The sequence below is a fragment of the Enhydra lutris genome, unplaced genomic scaffold, assembly GCF_002288905.1.
Source record: "Enhydra lutris kenyoni isolate GAN:26980312 unplaced genomic scaffold, ASM228890v2 scaffoldscaffold85, whole genome shotgun sequence".
NCBI classification, from domain to species: Eukaryota; Metazoa; Chordata; class Mammalia; order Carnivora; family Mustelidae; genus Enhydra; species Enhydra lutris.
This window is the reverse complement of record NW_019154169.1, coordinates 1,047,067-1,064,231: the sequence shown is the minus strand read 5'-3', so window position 1 is coordinate 1,064,231 and position 17,165 is coordinate 1,047,067.

Below are 17,165 nucleotides of genomic sequence, written 5' to 3'. Positions count from 1 at the left end.
AACTGATGTATGCCTACTTCCTACCTCCTCAGTCAGCATAATAAAATGGCTTGTACTTAAGAGTTGAGATTTAATAAAAATTGTATTTTTTACTATGTTATCAGGGTATCCTCAAAGAAAATAGATTTCTTTCTTTCTTTTACTGTGAGTGTATGGCAGTGAAATATACAATGTCTACTAGTACAATTTTGTACCACTGCCTTGATTCCTGCTAAGGCACCAGCCGTTTTACTCATCATTGCTTTTTACCATCAGAGAAAATGTCAGCATTGCAAAAAAAGCAAATTACGTCGAAGTACTATTGTGAAAATAGTTTTGACCTAAAGGACTCCCTCAAAATGTCTCAGAGACGGGTTCTGTAGACCATGCTTTGGGGACTATTTGTTTATACCAACTGGGTTTTTGCTCTGGGACTGGGATAATTCCATCATTTTTTTCTTAAGATTTTAATTATTTATTTCACAGACAGAGTGAGAGCCCAAGGAGGGAGAGTGAAGGAAGGAGAAGCAGGCTCTCTGCTGAGCAGGAAGCCCGATGTGGGACTTGATCCCAGGACCCCGAGATCATGACCTGAGCCAAAGGCAGTCACTTAACCAACTGAGCCACCCAGGCGCCCTGGGATAGCTCTATTAAATATTATGTAACATAATTTCATTGGGGAGGGGGCAAGCAAAAAAATGAAAAACATGGCCCCTACCAGCAAGAAAGAAATGGGATATAGCAAATGTGTTTGCCACGAGGCTACTGCACAAAACTCCATACAGCAAATAACCAACAAGGAAAATGTTACCCTTCAAAATCTTCCTGAAGAAATCTCAGAACCAGCACTGGCAGCACTCTGCTTCAAGTACTTCTGGGAGGACTGGAAGCTGGTTGGAGGGTAGTGCTAAGGAGATCAAAGTTCTGAATTTAACCAGTCAGACAGAAGTCCTGGGCAAGATGCCATGGATAGAGATGAAAATGTGAAGACAGAATCCCAGCACAAATAGATTTTAAAACTTATGGGGAAGACAAGAAACATTCCTTCGTTCACTTACCCACTCAAGAAATGTTTGCTCAACACCATTGAACAAATCCTGGAGACACTGATATGAATGAGACATGGTCCAGCCGTCAATGGAACTCACATTCATATTAAGGAAACATACATATTTTTTTGTCTGAGTATTTGTGTAACATCTAGCTAGATTTCCAAGAAGGACTTTGAAGAAAGAGCAGAGATTCATCACCAATGTGTGCCTGGCATCCAGAGAGGAGACTGTGGAGAACTTCCTGAGGAAATGATAGAAATGACCTGGGGAGGGAGCCAGGAGAAGAGTAGGGGGAAAGGATATTAAAAGAGTAGATGAAAATTGCCAAGGGTCAGAGACTCGGAGTTGAGAAGGAGCTCAAAGCTCTAGGAAGAAAGAAGACAGAGCTCCTGAACATTGGTGAGTGAGGGAGGAGGGCTTGAAATAAAGCTGGAGAGCGAGGCAGACCAGGGTCACGAAGAACCTCAGTGGTCAGGTGAGGTTTGTCCTCAGGGAAATGCAAAGGCATTAGCAGATTCACTCGAAAGTGGCATGGTAAGATTTTCATTTAAAAAGATTCACTGGCTTCAGTGTGGAAAATAGCCAGGAGAGAGGAAGAGTAACTATGGGGATATTTTTAGAGGACTGCTGGATTGAGCTCCTCATGAGGAAACAGATCCAAAGAGCACCTTGTAGTGAGAGCCTTGCTACCCTGCTGTGCAGGTGGAGGCAGCCACAGCCCTCACTGCAGGGCTCAAAAGACAAGGGAACATCGCAGAGTCATGAGTACCAACCACAGATGGATGAAGATGAGGGAAGCAACACCCATGGCGAGGGAACTGGGTGGAAACCAACCCCATTGGGCATTCTTTTGAAAAATAAATGCAAATCACACAGAGGAACAAAGGGGTCAGAATAGTTTTCAGAAGAAGGAGGTGGTCCTGGAGTCAATAGTTAAAGGAGTTATACAGTAGTTATGAGGCATAAGACTGAGAGGATCCAATGCAGTAAGTTTTGACCAGTCATTGACTATGAATCATGTTTTTCTCTCAAGGAATGGTTGATTCTGTGCTGAACCAGGATATGAAAACCAACTGCTAACCTTGCCTCCTGAAATCACTGTCTTCTGCAGTGTGGACCTCCTCTGGGAGTAAAAAGAATATAGTTATCCGATTCTGGAAGCACTGACCAGAGTTACTTCTGTTAGAACTTTGTCTCATTGCCAGGAATTTCTATCCCAGTGATTGGAGAAGTTGGAACTCTGTTGGGATTACACTCATTTGTCTGCTCAACAAAGACAGGGAGGCAAATCTTTTACTGAAACTGAGCATATGTTTGGTGACTCTATAGAAAATTTTTTTGTGACGATCCAGGATGCGATGGTGACTATGGAAAATGCCACAAATAAATCATAAATGATACCCAGGTAGGTCAGGACCGCAAAAGTTGTCATTCTGCTGGGATTATGCACAAAGGCTTAACCATATCACCATGATGAAATAAACACCTGTAACTAACCCCAGGCAAGCAGGAGCTCTCCTTTACAAAATATCTGTTGGTCAGGTAGGGGGCCTCACCTGAGTTGCACTAAGGATGACCACTAGTGCAAATTAATGATTCTGACCCCAGCACCAGCAGCCATGGTTGTCTCTACTTGAAGAAATGGGGCTTTAAAACACTCGCAGAGCAGAGTGATTAGGTGGCCGGTCTGGCACTGTGCTTCCAAATCAGCGAGTGAGGTGAGTTTGCTGTACTACAGGGAAAAGGGGCTACAGACATTTTAGACAAAGCTTTAGACTCACGGATGACCTGACTCATGGAAACCATTAGAGTATCTCAGGCCACAATAAAATGAAGAATAAAATCCATTGCTCATAGCAGGGAGCCCTGCAGAGACCAGGTCTGCTCATTACAAATAAACCATGCAATTTGCTTATATTATGTCTCCAGTGTAGCTTGCTCCAAAACAAAACTTCTGACAGAATGAACGCACTGTGTATAAATCTCAGCACATCCTGCATTATTAGTAAAACTTTTTAAAATTCATAACTGATAAGTCATAAACCCTTTTGATGAATAAGACCCACATGCCAAGTGGTAAAATACTAGGAGACCTGGTAAAGGAGTAAACCTGTTGAATAAATCTGCTGTGCAAAAATTTATCTCAATGTTATATATAATGAAACCCTCCTTAAACAAAAACCTGATAAAACAATAAACCTGCTCAGAGATTAAATTTGCTGCACCCCAGGGCCATGTTTCTCATCTGTTTTTGGAGCTGCCAGACACCTCAACGTGTTTAACCTCTGTAGTCTTGTTTTTACACAGTGTTTTTGCTCTTCTGTTTCAATCATTTCTCTATCTACAAGATGTAAGGGATTTCCTACAGACACAGCACAGAATATCATTAAGTCACTCCCCATGGCAATGCTAACAGGAGCAAAGTTTATCTTCCCCCCAAAGTTTATCTCGGACCATTACTTTCTCTCCCAGCCACCCCACCATACGCCTCCTTTCATTTTTAAAATTCTCCTCCGTATATTTGATAAGCTTTCTCTCCTCCATTCAGAAAAGAGTGCTGGCCTCCTGGCTCCTCTCTCCCCTACAGGAAAAGACAACAGAGGGAAGGAAAAGCAGGTAGAGAGAGAAAAAGAGGAGAGGCTTTGAAGTGAGGTATGTGGGAAGAAGGGCCCCTGGTAGAAATAACAAAGCAGATGCAGAAACATTTCCTTCACTCTTACCAAATTATCAGAAGACACATTGCCTTGCTCGTCACTATCTCCTTCTGTAACACCTCACTCCCTGCACCTGCCACAAAGCCTTGTAAACATGATGGTTTCAATAAATTATAGGTGCATAAGTTGATTAGCCACCAAAGGTGTGCAAATCCCATAAAAGATCTGTGAAGTAGTGATGATGATGACGATGATGATGGAGAGTGGCACTATTCATAGAGACGCTAGCAAAACTAGCTTTGAAGGAACTCTCCAAAGGTGACTTCTAGAAATCTGTTCTAGACCAAGGCAGAAGAACGATGGCTATTGTTCAGAAATCCAGACCACAGTAGAAGGCTTGCTAGCAGCCAGGGACAGACATAGCCCAGTAGCACAGAAAGACCATCCATGGTCTTTATTGGCCTCTTTTCTCCAAAACCTAAAGCCCAATGTTAAGCAAAGAAGAAGACAAATACACTTCAAAGAGAAATAAAAGTTGAGACTGGCTTTAAAAATTGCATTTTGTGCTCCCCTTCTTTGGAACTCCTACATATCAGCTGGGAAAGTATTAATAAGCACATAAAAAAAGAAGCATAGACACCATACAAGAACTGAACTTGATCATAGTACCCTTGGGCAGTTCAAAGCTTATTTCTGCAATTTATCCATTGCAGAACAGATTTCTAGAAGTCACCTTTGAAGAGTTCCTTCAAAGCTGGTTTTGCTAGCCTCTCCATAAATAGTGCCACTCTTCTTCTCCTTCTCCTTCTCCTCCTTCTCCTCTTCGTTCTCCTCCTCCTCCTCCTCCTCCTCCTCCCCCCTCTTCTTCTTCTTCATCATCATCACTACTTCACAATTCTTTTATGGGATTTACCTTTGGTGGCTAATCAATTTATTCACCTATAATTTGAGATCATCATATTTTCAAGGCTTTGTGGCCAGTGCAGGGAGTGAGGTGTTATGGAAAGAGATAGTGATGAGCAAGGCAGCCCTGCCTTGTGCAAGTTGTCACACCCACTGGGAAAGTAGAATGTGCCCTATACCATGACAAGGACAGTGATCCCAGCACCCAATGCTCGGTTTCTTGATCTTCACTGAAACACCAGTTATCATTTCTGGCCTCCTTTTTCTCAGAGGCTGATGATGATATAAAATGCAAATCAGTTGGGGAATTGTCTTTCCCGTTTTTGTCGTCATATTTATTTAATAATAGTTTTAATAACTAAGAAGCAATAGTTTATTGAAGTATAATTCATATAACACAAAATTTATCTTCTTAACAGGAATAGTGAAGTGGATTTTAGTATATTCACAGAGTTATACAACTACCACCAACATTTCATTTCAGAACCTTTTCATTAACCCAAATAGAACCTCTACACCCACTACCAATCATCCTCCACTCCCCCAGCCCCAGCCCCTGAGGACCATTAATCTATTTTCTGTCTCTATGGATTTGCCTATTCTGGACATTGCATATAAAGGGGGTCATACAGTGCGTGGTCTCTGTGACTGGCTTCTTTCACTTAGCATAATGTTTCCAAGATTCACCCATTTTTAGTATTATCAGTACTTCTTTCACTTCATTCTTTTTTTCTTGCATTTCCATTGACTAGATATAACGCATTTTATTTATGCATTCATTAAGTTATGCATATTTGACTTGTTTCCACATTTTGTCTATTAATAATGCTGCAGTGAAAATTTGTGTACAAGTTTTCATGTGAACATCTGTATTCATTTATCTTCAGTATATACTGAGGGGTAGAATTACTGAGTTACACAGTAACTCTCTTTCAATTTTTGATAAACTGTAACTGTTCTCCCAAGTTGCCATGCTATTTTACAATCCCATCAGGAATGTATGGCATTTCAGTTTCTCTGCAGCCTTGAAAACACTTAGATTGTCTGTCTTTAATTTTAGTCATCCTCATGGGTAGGAAGTGGTCCCTCATTGTGGTTTTGATTTGCAATTTCCTAAAGACTAATGGTGTTGAACAGGTTTTTGGGGCCCTTCATACATTTTTTGGAAAAATGTCTATTCTAACATTTTCCCCATATTTTAATTGGATTATTTATCTTTTTTTATTATGATGTTGTAAGAGTACTCATATATTCTGGCTAGAATACCCTTATGAGATAAATGACGTACAAATACTTTCTCCCATCTTGTGGGCTATCTTTTCAGTTTCTTGACGGTGTTCTTTGAAGTTTTTAACTTAGATGAATTTTTCCTTTCCTTTTTTAATTTTACTCTTTGTGCTTTCCATGTCATAGCTAAGAACTCATGCTGAACCCAAAGTCATGAAGATTTACTCTTGTCTTCTTCTAACAGTTTTATAATTTTAACTCTTATATTTATGACTACAATCCATTTTGAATTAGATTTTGTGGATGGTGAATTGTCTTGGCACTTTGGTACAGAATTAGTTGACCATAAATCATAAATATAAGGGCTTGGTTCTTGAGTTTCAAGTCTATTATGTTTATCTCTTTAGATTTTCTCATGTCAATACCATGGTATATTGATTACCATAGTTCTGTTGTTCGTTGTAAAACTGAGAAGTATAATGCCTTCAACTTGGTTCTTTTTCAAGAGTGCTTTGGCTATTATGCATCCCTTGCATTTCCATGTGAATTTTAGGATCAGCTTCCCAATTTCTTCCAGAAGACAGCTGGGATTTTGACAAGGACTGCATTAAGTTTATAGATCCATATAAGAATCTTTGCCTAATCTGTTTTTCTATCCTTGTCGATGGGATATCTTTCCACTTGTTTAGATCTACTTTAATTTCTTTCAGTGATGTTTTTTCAAGTTTTTATTTAAATTCCAGTCAGTTAATGTACAGTGGTGCCATTTAGTGATTCAGTGCTTCCATACAACACCCAGTGCTCATCACGAGTGATGTTGTTAAAACCTTAATCTCTGTAATTTGCTTCAATAATGTTTTATAGTTTTAGGGATATAAGTCTCTCAATTACTCATAAATTTATTCCTAACTATTTCATTTTTTTTGTTTCTATTCCAAGGCAAATTGCCTTTTTAATCTAATGTTCTGTTGCTACCATATAAAAATACATTTGATCTTGTATCCTACAGCCTCACTGAAAGCATTTACTTGTTCTAATAGTTTTTTTGTGGATTCCTTGAGATTTTCTATATATAAGATCTTATCATCTGTGAATAGACATAGCTCCACTTCTCTTTTCCAATCTGATTGCCTTTTATTTATTTTTCTTATCTAACCTGTGAGAATTTCCAGTAAAATTTTGAATAGGAGTGACAGTGGACATTCTTGTCTTGTTTTTGATCTAAAGAGAAGTCTTTCACCACTATAATGTCACCTTGGTTTCTTTGTAGATATTCTGTCAGATTGACAAAGTTCCGTTCTATTCCTAGTTTGTTGAGTAATTTTCTCACAAAAACATGTTAAATGTCAGCATTTTTAAAACAATTTTCCTGAATCTGTTGAAATGATCATGATCAGCTTTACCCTGTTAATATGTTGTATTACACTTATTAACTTTCAGATGTTAAACCAACCTTGCATTCCTGGGATAAATAGTACTTATAACATATAGTCCTTTATACATATTTAGTCATATACATGTTTAAATCTATAAATCCATAATATATATTATGTATGAAATAAATCAATATCAATATCAATATAATATAAATACAGTATATGTAAACATATAATGTAGTACATATTAGTATATATTATTTACTATGTATTAAATATATAATAAGCATATATGATTTGTTTATATATAGTTTTGTTGTGTTTATTTTTTATGTGTTTTTCATTTTGTTTATATATTGTTTTGTTCATTTTTGTTTTGTTTTGTTTATAGTTATGTATATATGGCTGGATTTGGTTTGTTAGTATTTTGTTGAGGAATTTTTATTTCCATTCATAAGGATTGGTATTCATTCTTTGAACATTTGGTAGAATCAACCACTTAAGACAACTGGGCCTGTGGAATGGTGTTTTAAATTGCCAATTCAATCTTTTTTGCTCATTACATGTCTATTCAGATTATTTGTTTCTTCTTGAGTCAGTTTTGGTTATTTATGTTTTTCTAGAAATGTTTTCCCTTCATCTAAGTTATCTAACTTGCTGGCATGCAGTTGATCAAAGTAATCCTTTTTATTTCTATAGGATCCATAGTGATCCCCCCTCTTTCATACTGATTATGATAATTTGAGTCATCTCTGTTACTGTTGTTCTTGCTTTTGGTGAGTTTAGCCAAAAGTTTGTCAATCTGTTGATCTTTCCAAAAAACTAATTTTTGGTTTCATTGATTTTGTTAAATATCTTCTTTAATTATTCCAATTATTTATGCTCTAATCTTTATGGGTCATAGTTTCCTGTTTCTTTGCATGTTTCTTTTGTTGTTAAAACCTGAACATTTTATTTTATTTTATTTTATTTTTAAAGATTTTATTTATTTATTCAACAGAGATCACAAGTAGGCAGAGAGGCAGGCAGAGAGAGAGGAGGAAGCAGGCTCCCCACCAAGCAGAGATCCCGATGCAGAACTCGATCCCAGGACCCCGGGATCATGACCTGAGCTGAAGGCAGAGGCTTTAACCCACTGAGCCACCCAGGTGCCCCAAAACTGAACATTTTAAAGATTATAATATGGCAGTTCTGGATATCAGATTCTCCCCTTCCCTTTGTTGTTTCTATTGCTTATCATAGCAATTATTTTTATTGGTATAGTGACTTTCCTGAATCAGTCCTGTAAAGTTTGTTTTTGTTATGTGAAGCCACTGAAGTCTCTGCTTGGTTAGCTTCATTGCCAGCTGATAATTGGACAGAGATTCCCTTTCATGCCTTGATCCAGGTGCGCTCCACCCTCTGCTGAAACACTCTACATACACTACTTCAATGCTCCAGTGGTTTACGACTCTGCCTTAGCTTCCACATCCAGATTGTGCAGAGCCTTGGGGATGGCCAGAGGCGAGAGACTGGGGTTTTCTTAAGTCTTTCCTGCTAGTGCTATAGCCCTGGGAATGAGCATAGGTTTGTGTGTATACATGGTCCTCCAAATATGTAAGTCCTTCCCATAGTCTTTTAAGTCTCAAATTTTTCTTTTAAGTTTTTGTCCAGTTTCTCATTTGTCCCAACTCGTATCACTGTCTCAGACCACTGCGGTGCTAAATATTTTCTGCTGATTGTCTTTGACAAACATCCTGGCAGTAGGACTCTTCCCATTGAAGGAGCTTTAGGTCAGATAAAGACAAGCCCCTTGAATGAGGCTTTCCTGGGGATCTGCCAAACAGGTAAAATAATGACAATTCCCTGGTAGGGGGGATTTAGAGGGGGTTTCAAATCCATTCTGTCCCCGTTAGTGGCTGCTATACTGTTGGTTTCCACACCTGCTGTGATCCTGAGACTACCGCAGAGTTGGGGAGAAGAGAGGACATGGAGCAAGTTAACACGCTTTCAGTTTTGTTAGTCTTACTAAGACGTAACTGTTTTTCTCAAGAGTAAATGCTCTTCAGATCATTGGAGGTTTGGGGTTAACTTATGGAGTTCCAGAAAAAATTGATTTCAACAATGTTTTGCCAATATTCTCAGTGCTTTTATGGAAGAGCAGATTTCCACCATTCTGGCTGACCTTCCATCATGCTTATTTTGCCCCCCCCCCTTTTTCCTTGTGCTCAGTCCAAACCAGTCATGAAATGGAACCATAAGCATCTCAATCTGATGGTCTCTGAGAGTGAAAAGATTTTCTATATGCCAGTATGAAATTTCCTTCACAACCTCTGAGATGGGGTGTCTTGAATTTTCCTGGAGCTGCCTGTAGGGAGGTCAGATCTGAAATCCTTAACTTAAAGATAAAATGATGGCAACCAAATGAAGGTAATTGATGTTTGATGAGAAAATGCAGCTTGGACAAATTTACACAAATGGGAAAACTGTTTTTAGAGATAAGGGACAACGCTAGCAATGATATGATACCTGAGGGGCATTTTGATCTATGACACTTAAGAAGGTTGTTGATAAGAAATAAATATGGAAATGTAATGTTAAAATTACCAAGAACAATTAACCATAATTATGTCTTGAATTCTCCAAAGCAATCAGGAAATGAGCCAGCCCAAAGAGCAGCACACAGACCTTGCCCCCTCGTTCACTGGTAGCTCTTCTCAGGCCCACTCTACTGTTCACCTTACGTCTGTTTTTATTTTCTTCCCAAACAGTAACTGGCCTCGGCTCAGATGCCGTGATCTACTATCTCACAGCCATTTTTCTGAACATAAGCAGCCTGCATTTAAAACTCTCCAGCTCATCTGTCTTCATTTGAAGACCGAGTTAAAAAATAAAATTAATGATTGCTATCAGGGGGAAGACGAGGAGCATCTTTGGTGAAAAGTAGATCTGCCACGTTTGGCCAAGGCTGACATCTTTCACCGGCTGGAAATGGCTGGATATACTTGTAAACATTATTAAAAATAATAACTTAATGTTTCCTTCCTGTGACTCGCTAGCATTAGCAAGGTAGTTCCAATTAGTATTTCCCGAGCGAGGTGGGCCTCTGACTTCATTTCATTTAAAAGGGGATTTGTTTTCTAATTCTTACTTCTGCTGTTGTCAATAACAGACCAGAGCCGAATGACGGCTGCCTCCCCCGCACCATCACTTACATTTTGCAAAACCACAATGAAAGACTATGCATCTTTGATTTTATTTGTTTTAGCTGTGCTTGTTCAGTGAGAGAGAAGACACATTTACATCCCTGTGATCTGGATGGAGTTGCATGGAGTTTAAAAATACAAGTAAATCACATCAGGAGACTAAATCATTTTGTAGGATTTTTAGAGTGAAGGCAAATAATTCAATGATAAAATAGTACGAATGGCTTGGAATAGAATGCTTTTCCTTGGAAAACTTCCCCTTGAGTCCCCCTCCGTCCGTGGGCAGTGTGGCTACAAGGAAGGAGGAAAGGGAGCGAGGGAGGCCGGGTGCAGGGAAGGGCAGGTGGGCACCGCCATCGCCCAGCTGCCTCTCCTCGGGGTGGTTTCCGTGCTTATTGGATCTGCCTTCCATTCTAGTGAGCATCTCTTTAATAGACTCATCTTGCTTTATTAAAGTCAAAAATATGTTTTTAAATGCTAAGTGAGACACGCATTATTGCAAATGCAAAGCTGCAAAATGTGTTTGGCAGCCTCAAGGTAATAATTTCTTCCAATTTCAACACAAAGTTGGTGAATATTTCAATTGATTATGTTGGGCGATCCAGTAGTCATTTAATCATATTAACATATAACTTGCATATTCAACATAATCTCACTTGCTGGTTTATCTTACACCCCAGAAAGCCTCACAAGGCAACAGGCGTGCGCGCACACACACACATTCTTGCGTGTGCATGCACACACACACACACACACACACACACACACACTCATTTCCTGTGGTAGGCTTTTAACCAAAGTTCTATTTAATGTCTAAACTGCGCCAATGACTGCCTGTGTGAACTGACGTAACAGAACTTTTTAATAGCATAACAGAGCAAATCATTATGCACAAGATAGGAGGTATTATTTACAACATTAATTAAGTCCAGGGGTAAAAAAGAACCATATAAATCCACTTCATTTTATTTTAAGTGGTTTTGCTTGGCAACCGTGTCTTGTCCTTCTCCTTACTTTGAAATTCAAGTGATGTGTGGAAGGCTGAACTTTTTCACTTTGTTATGTGCTGTGGGGTGCTTGGAGTCTGTTTGCTTTTTATAACACAACGAAATGCCCTAGTTGCCAGGAGTTGCCATGAATCACAGGAAACAGAGTACCTAGAGCTGAAATCCCACCTAATCAGGAAGGAGGCTTTCCTCTGTAGAATAGAAGTGGAGTTCGTATGCTCTGGGACCCGAGAAGGAGAGGGGTCTGGCATGGTGGTTTGTTATTTGGAAGGAAAGGGCTTTCCATCCCAGAAGAGTCTCCAAAACACAGCTTCCATTGTACCCTGCAATGCATCTGACCTGCTGGGGTACCCACTTTGTGCCCAAGTTCAACTGGTAAATGACAGAAGTCTGTCAACCTCCTGAACACAGGACGATGGAGGATTCTGAAGGACGAAAGGGAATGCTCCATTTTATTCCATCTCTGATACCATTCACACATTTCGTCCAGTATTCAATGCTGGACCAAGAGTTCGCATTGTGCATCATTGGTTGACACGAAAGCACACAGCACAGGTGCCCTGCACGTTCCATCAGACTGGTGCTGGAGTCATGGGAGCAGAAATGGACATGAGAGGGATGGCAAGGCCCCTTATAAGGAGAATGGGGGCAACTGATCGGAGATGAGAGTGAAGGAGATGAGAGTGAGCAAAACAGAAAGGGAGACAATCGTGTCTTGTCTGGAATGAAAATGCAATCCAGCATGCTCCTTGACTGGTCTCCTTCTGACCACAAACTCTTCCTGGGGGAGGAGTAGTGAGAGTGTCCGCCAGGTTGTCTCTGGGCAATGGAGTCTTACAGGAAGGATTCCAGTGGGTCTGACATTGAGGTGGACAGCTGACTCCTGGGGCCCAGCCTTGGCTTCCAGGAAACCAGATTCATCTAAAGTCCAGAAACTCACAAAATGACATAACCAATGAAAAGAACAAGGGCAGAGCTTCTCTTCTTGGTCTTTGTTAGGCCAACAAGACATAGGGGGAGAGAAAAATCTTGAGCAGTCCGAACATGCCCGTTACCTGTAACTTCAGAGCATCCAGACAATTTCTTACCCAGCCAAACCATAATTAAAGCAGTTACCATCATATCACCAGAAACTCTGGAGGCTCCACTGGAATCCACATATGTCTCCAGAATTAATACAATGCCACAAAACTCATATAAAGCAGACCTAATTTTGTGACTCGTATCTGGTCCAAATTCTGATTTTGAATATCCTGCATCCCTGAGGGGCCTTCTTGCCAAACTGTGCAGGAGCCAAGAAGTCCCCTTAATCAGTGTGGGCTGGAAAGCAGGATAGGGACGGTTCCGTGGGCAGAAGGAGAGAAATTAAGAACTCTATAGGCCTGAAGTTCCGGGCAGACAGAAGGCGACAGAGAAGAGACTGCATGAGAACACGTCTTGCTGTGCTTGGTGATTTGTTGGGTATCTTAGTGTTTGTTCTGTGACAAGTTGGACTTTGGTACAAGGTCAGCTCCTGAATCTTGATTATGTTTTTTTCCCCCTTGAGCCAAGAGACATTGATCTGTACATCTAGTTTACCTTGTTTTCTTAGCCATTTGTGACACAGTACAACAGTTCCCATCGAAAAAAGTGTCATGTAAATAAATTACAACTTAGGACGTATACATTAAATAATTTTATAAATGAACTTTAAAAATGAAGGAATAAAAAATGCCAGGCCTGGCTTGTAGAGCAATAGTGATTATTCTGATCATGTTGTCATGTGTAATGAAGCACAGGCCCATCATTAATCAAAAGAACCAATCAGATAACTAATTTAGGCAATATTCTTTACCACAGGACATGTCGGTCAGTAAAAATGCATTAAAATAGCAAAAGATCAATAGCAGACACTAGGGACTGTGTTTACAAACCGGTCTTAAACTTTAGGGTATTAAATTCTCAGTCATACTGGGTATCTGTTTGGTAAAGATAAAGGAAAACTTCAGAGAAATGAAAGTTTTTTTTAAAGTTAATAGTGCAGTCACAATGTATACTGTAATAAATGTACAGAATGTTGCATTATTTTGTGACGAATGGCAAAAGTGTCCCCAGCTCCCTTCAGAAGCGTTATCAAGACTCAAAAAAAAGGACCATGGAATGAGCAGGGATTGACAAATGGGTCCAAAGATGGCAGCGGGAGGTAGGCAGGTCCTGGGTGTTTAAAGACAATTTATGTTTCGAGCAGCTGGAGACAGAGCGCGGTGGCCAGACCCAGCAAGTGGTGGGGAACATCGTCTCTGTGGCGTCTCAGCTGCCCTGCACTTGACATGACCGTTATCCCTCTGGAAGGTGGACTCAGCCTCCCTGCGACATGTCCCCTTGCCAGAGCCTCAGCTCAGTCACTTTTCTAATGAAAACGTTCACTCATCCTTCCAGCCACACGTAATGCATCTCAAAAGGTCCAAGGTATTTACATCCTTTTTCTTTCCTAATGATTAAATGCATTATTAAAAAAAAAAAAAATCCTGATTCTGATTTTCCAAAGCCAGCAGACCTGCTGAAGAAATTCTCTAATGCAGCAGAGAGCAGAGGTGGAGATCACACCGTGGGACAGGGGCTGGAGGAAGCGCCGTTCCTTGGCTGAGACCAGCTCTCAGTGGATGTCACTGCATCAGCCTAAAGGCCAGCAGAAAAACACAGGCACCTCCTCAGTCCTGCAGATCTGATGTTTTGGTGCCTTTAGTTTGTGAGTCAAAGAAAGGAAGGGCTTAGGGGCACCTGGATGGCTCAGTCAGTTAAATGTCTTACTCTTGGTTTAGGCTCAGGTCATGATCTCAGGGTCCTGAGACTGAGCCCCACATCAGGCTCTGCACTCAGCACGGAGTCTGCTTATCTGTGTCCCTGTGCTTCTTCCCCCACTCTCTCTCTCTTTCTCATATAAATAAAGTCTTAAAAGGAAAAAAAAATAAATAAATAAGCAAGGAAGGGCTTAGAGGAGGGGTGTTCCTGGGGTGTCTCTCTCCTATGACAGTCACTGACAATGTGACCTGTACTGAACCCAGTCTTGGCTTCCAGAATCCTGAACATCCATCCTTGTTCTCCTCTCTGGTCACTCCCTCTATCTCAGGATACATGGGTAGCCCTTCATCTTCTCATCAGCCCAAACAATCTCCAGATGTTGATGTGCAAGGGCACACCACTGGAAACAACCTAAGTACCCACTGATGGGAGAAGTGTTATGTAAACCGCGACACATTATTATATGGAACACCAAGGAGATATTGAAAGAATCAAGTTAAATCTCTATATATTGACAGGTGAAGACCTCTGAGACATACATTAAGTGAAAATAAAAAAAAAAAAACATCATTGCAGGGAACGACGCCATTTAAGTATGACATATTCTGTATATACATGTAAATGTATGTAACGCATTTTTAAAGGTCTGAAAGAGGTATACACAATACTGGGTCTGAGGAATAAGTTGGGGGATAGGACAGGATTTAGGGGTGGTCAAATGGGAGGCACATTTTATCTTTTTTGATAAGCCTTTTGAAAATGAATGCTGTCTCCTGTAATAAAAAACTAAATATCATTTTAAATAAATATTAGCATACCCTCGGGTTTACTTCTTCCCCACTTCCCCCTCACTATACCCTCCAGAGGATGCCATATCCAGAGGTGACTTCAGCCAGTTCAAAGACTTAAATCTCATCTATTTGGAAATGTCTCTAGATCTGCAGATCAGACCATCCTTCCACACTCCAGACATGTTTCTATAGCTACCTATTTGGATTCTCTATCGAAAGTATCATTGTCAGCTTCACAAATCTTCTATGACCAACGGAACACTAATTCTCCCCCTAAGCTTACCCCTTGCCAAGTTTTTCCCATCTCAGTCAATGACATTGTCATCCACCCTCTTGGTCAAGTGGAAAACTTAGAAGAAAACTTAGAAGTCCACTCGATTCCCCTCATACCCTACGCCTAGTCTAGTCAATCAAGTTGCTGCCTTGTGTATCTCCAAAGTTGGTCTTCTCTCTCTGAATCCTTCACTGTCATGCTGAGTCAAGCCACCCCAGTCTCTTCCTGACCTACTGCCATGAACTACTGTCGATTTCTCTGAGTCTTCTCTCGGTTCCTCTCGGTTCTCCAGCCAGCCATCAGAGCGACTTTTTCCAGCTTAAGTGGGACCAGTCACCTCCCTAGATACACGCTCCTCACTGCATTTTGCTTGCCCTTCTAGAGATGGGCAGAGAGAGGGGGAGATAGTCTGGTGGCCTGAATGTTCCTCAGAAGAGCCCAACCATGGTAAGCCCCTAGCTCAGCCTCCTTTCCTGGAGCATTTCTTTTCCTACTGGGTAAAAGGAATGAAGAAGGGAAACCAGATGCAGCTTCAGCATTTTCAAGGACAACATTGGGTAAGGCTTTCTGTTGCCTAGAGAAGTGCCTGAGAATGCCCTCAGCATCACTACAGGCATCAGACAATGCACAGTTCAAGCCGGATCTCTGGCTAGAGATCCAAGCTCAGCTCCACAAGGCCAGAGAGCTGCCCAGAGTGGTGGGACAAAACCATCCATCCAAGTTAAACCCACGAGGCCCTCACTGTTCATTCTGAGACTGCAGGTGGTGCTAGGGGAAATCCATGAGGAAAAATGTAGAATCACACTGTGCAGAATTTTGAAACTATTATTCCTTGGAGTCCTTATCTGGAACAAGATACAAAATGAGATATGAAGAGGCCAAACTCGAGTTGGATTTTCAAGGATGACCTATCTAGATAATTTGACTTGGTTTTAAGAATTACAATTCTAGCTCAGTTTTTTATCGTTGTTGTTGTTGTTGTTTGTTGTTTGTTGTTTTTGTTTTTTTTGGAGAAGAATTGAGAAGCCAATTCCTGAAAAGAGATCAGGGTGAGGTCTCCTACAAAAATAATACGGAATTTATATCCAATTAACTGCAAATGTATTTCATCACAGGATTGTTGTGAATGCTCTTGTGAGGAAAATGTATGAAACCTTATGGAGGTAAGAAGTTAGGATTTGAACATTTGAAATTCTAATAGTAAAATGTGCATGGGCACTACCGTGTCACTCTACTTCTTATTTAAGGAGCTGTTGGTATTAATATTGGGCTATATTTGTTATATGAGCTCCAAATGAAAATAAAGATAATCGAAACAAGAAAAAAAAATCACATTACTTAACACTCCGGATAGCCAACATACATGGAAAACCAAATACTGTGATTTCTGATGCGCCAGCCAGATCCCGTGCATCCTTCAGCCCGCAGTGCTTACACCACATGAAATGTGTGAAAGGATGCACCAGAGACCCACCAAAAGCCCACAGTGCAGAATCTCTTGGATAGCCAGAAGTCATTTATTAATAAAGCTATTGACATGTTTTAATATTTATAGTTATTTACCTTGCAAAGGAACTGAATCAGGGAGTACAGAGATCAAGTCACTCGGGAGAAGAAGTATTTACCTAGGCTAATAGCTTCCCTTTGGAGAACAGGCAAAGAAGAGCAGGGGCTGAGGGGCCCCAGAAGCTCTTTTCAAGGACTCGGGTGGGAACACCCTGGGAGGAGGTGCATGCACAGCCCTCCAGCAACAATGACGTCTATTCCCTGGACCACTCTCCCCTCCTGCCCTGCCTCATGACAGTGGCCTGCAGGAAAGGGAGACGGAGTGCCACCCTGAAGCTCCTTATCTCCTGGATTCCGCATAGCTGTGATTGACAGTTGGAGTCTAGGTCTTAATTGTGCTCCTTCTTCCACACGTGGTCCACATTATCCT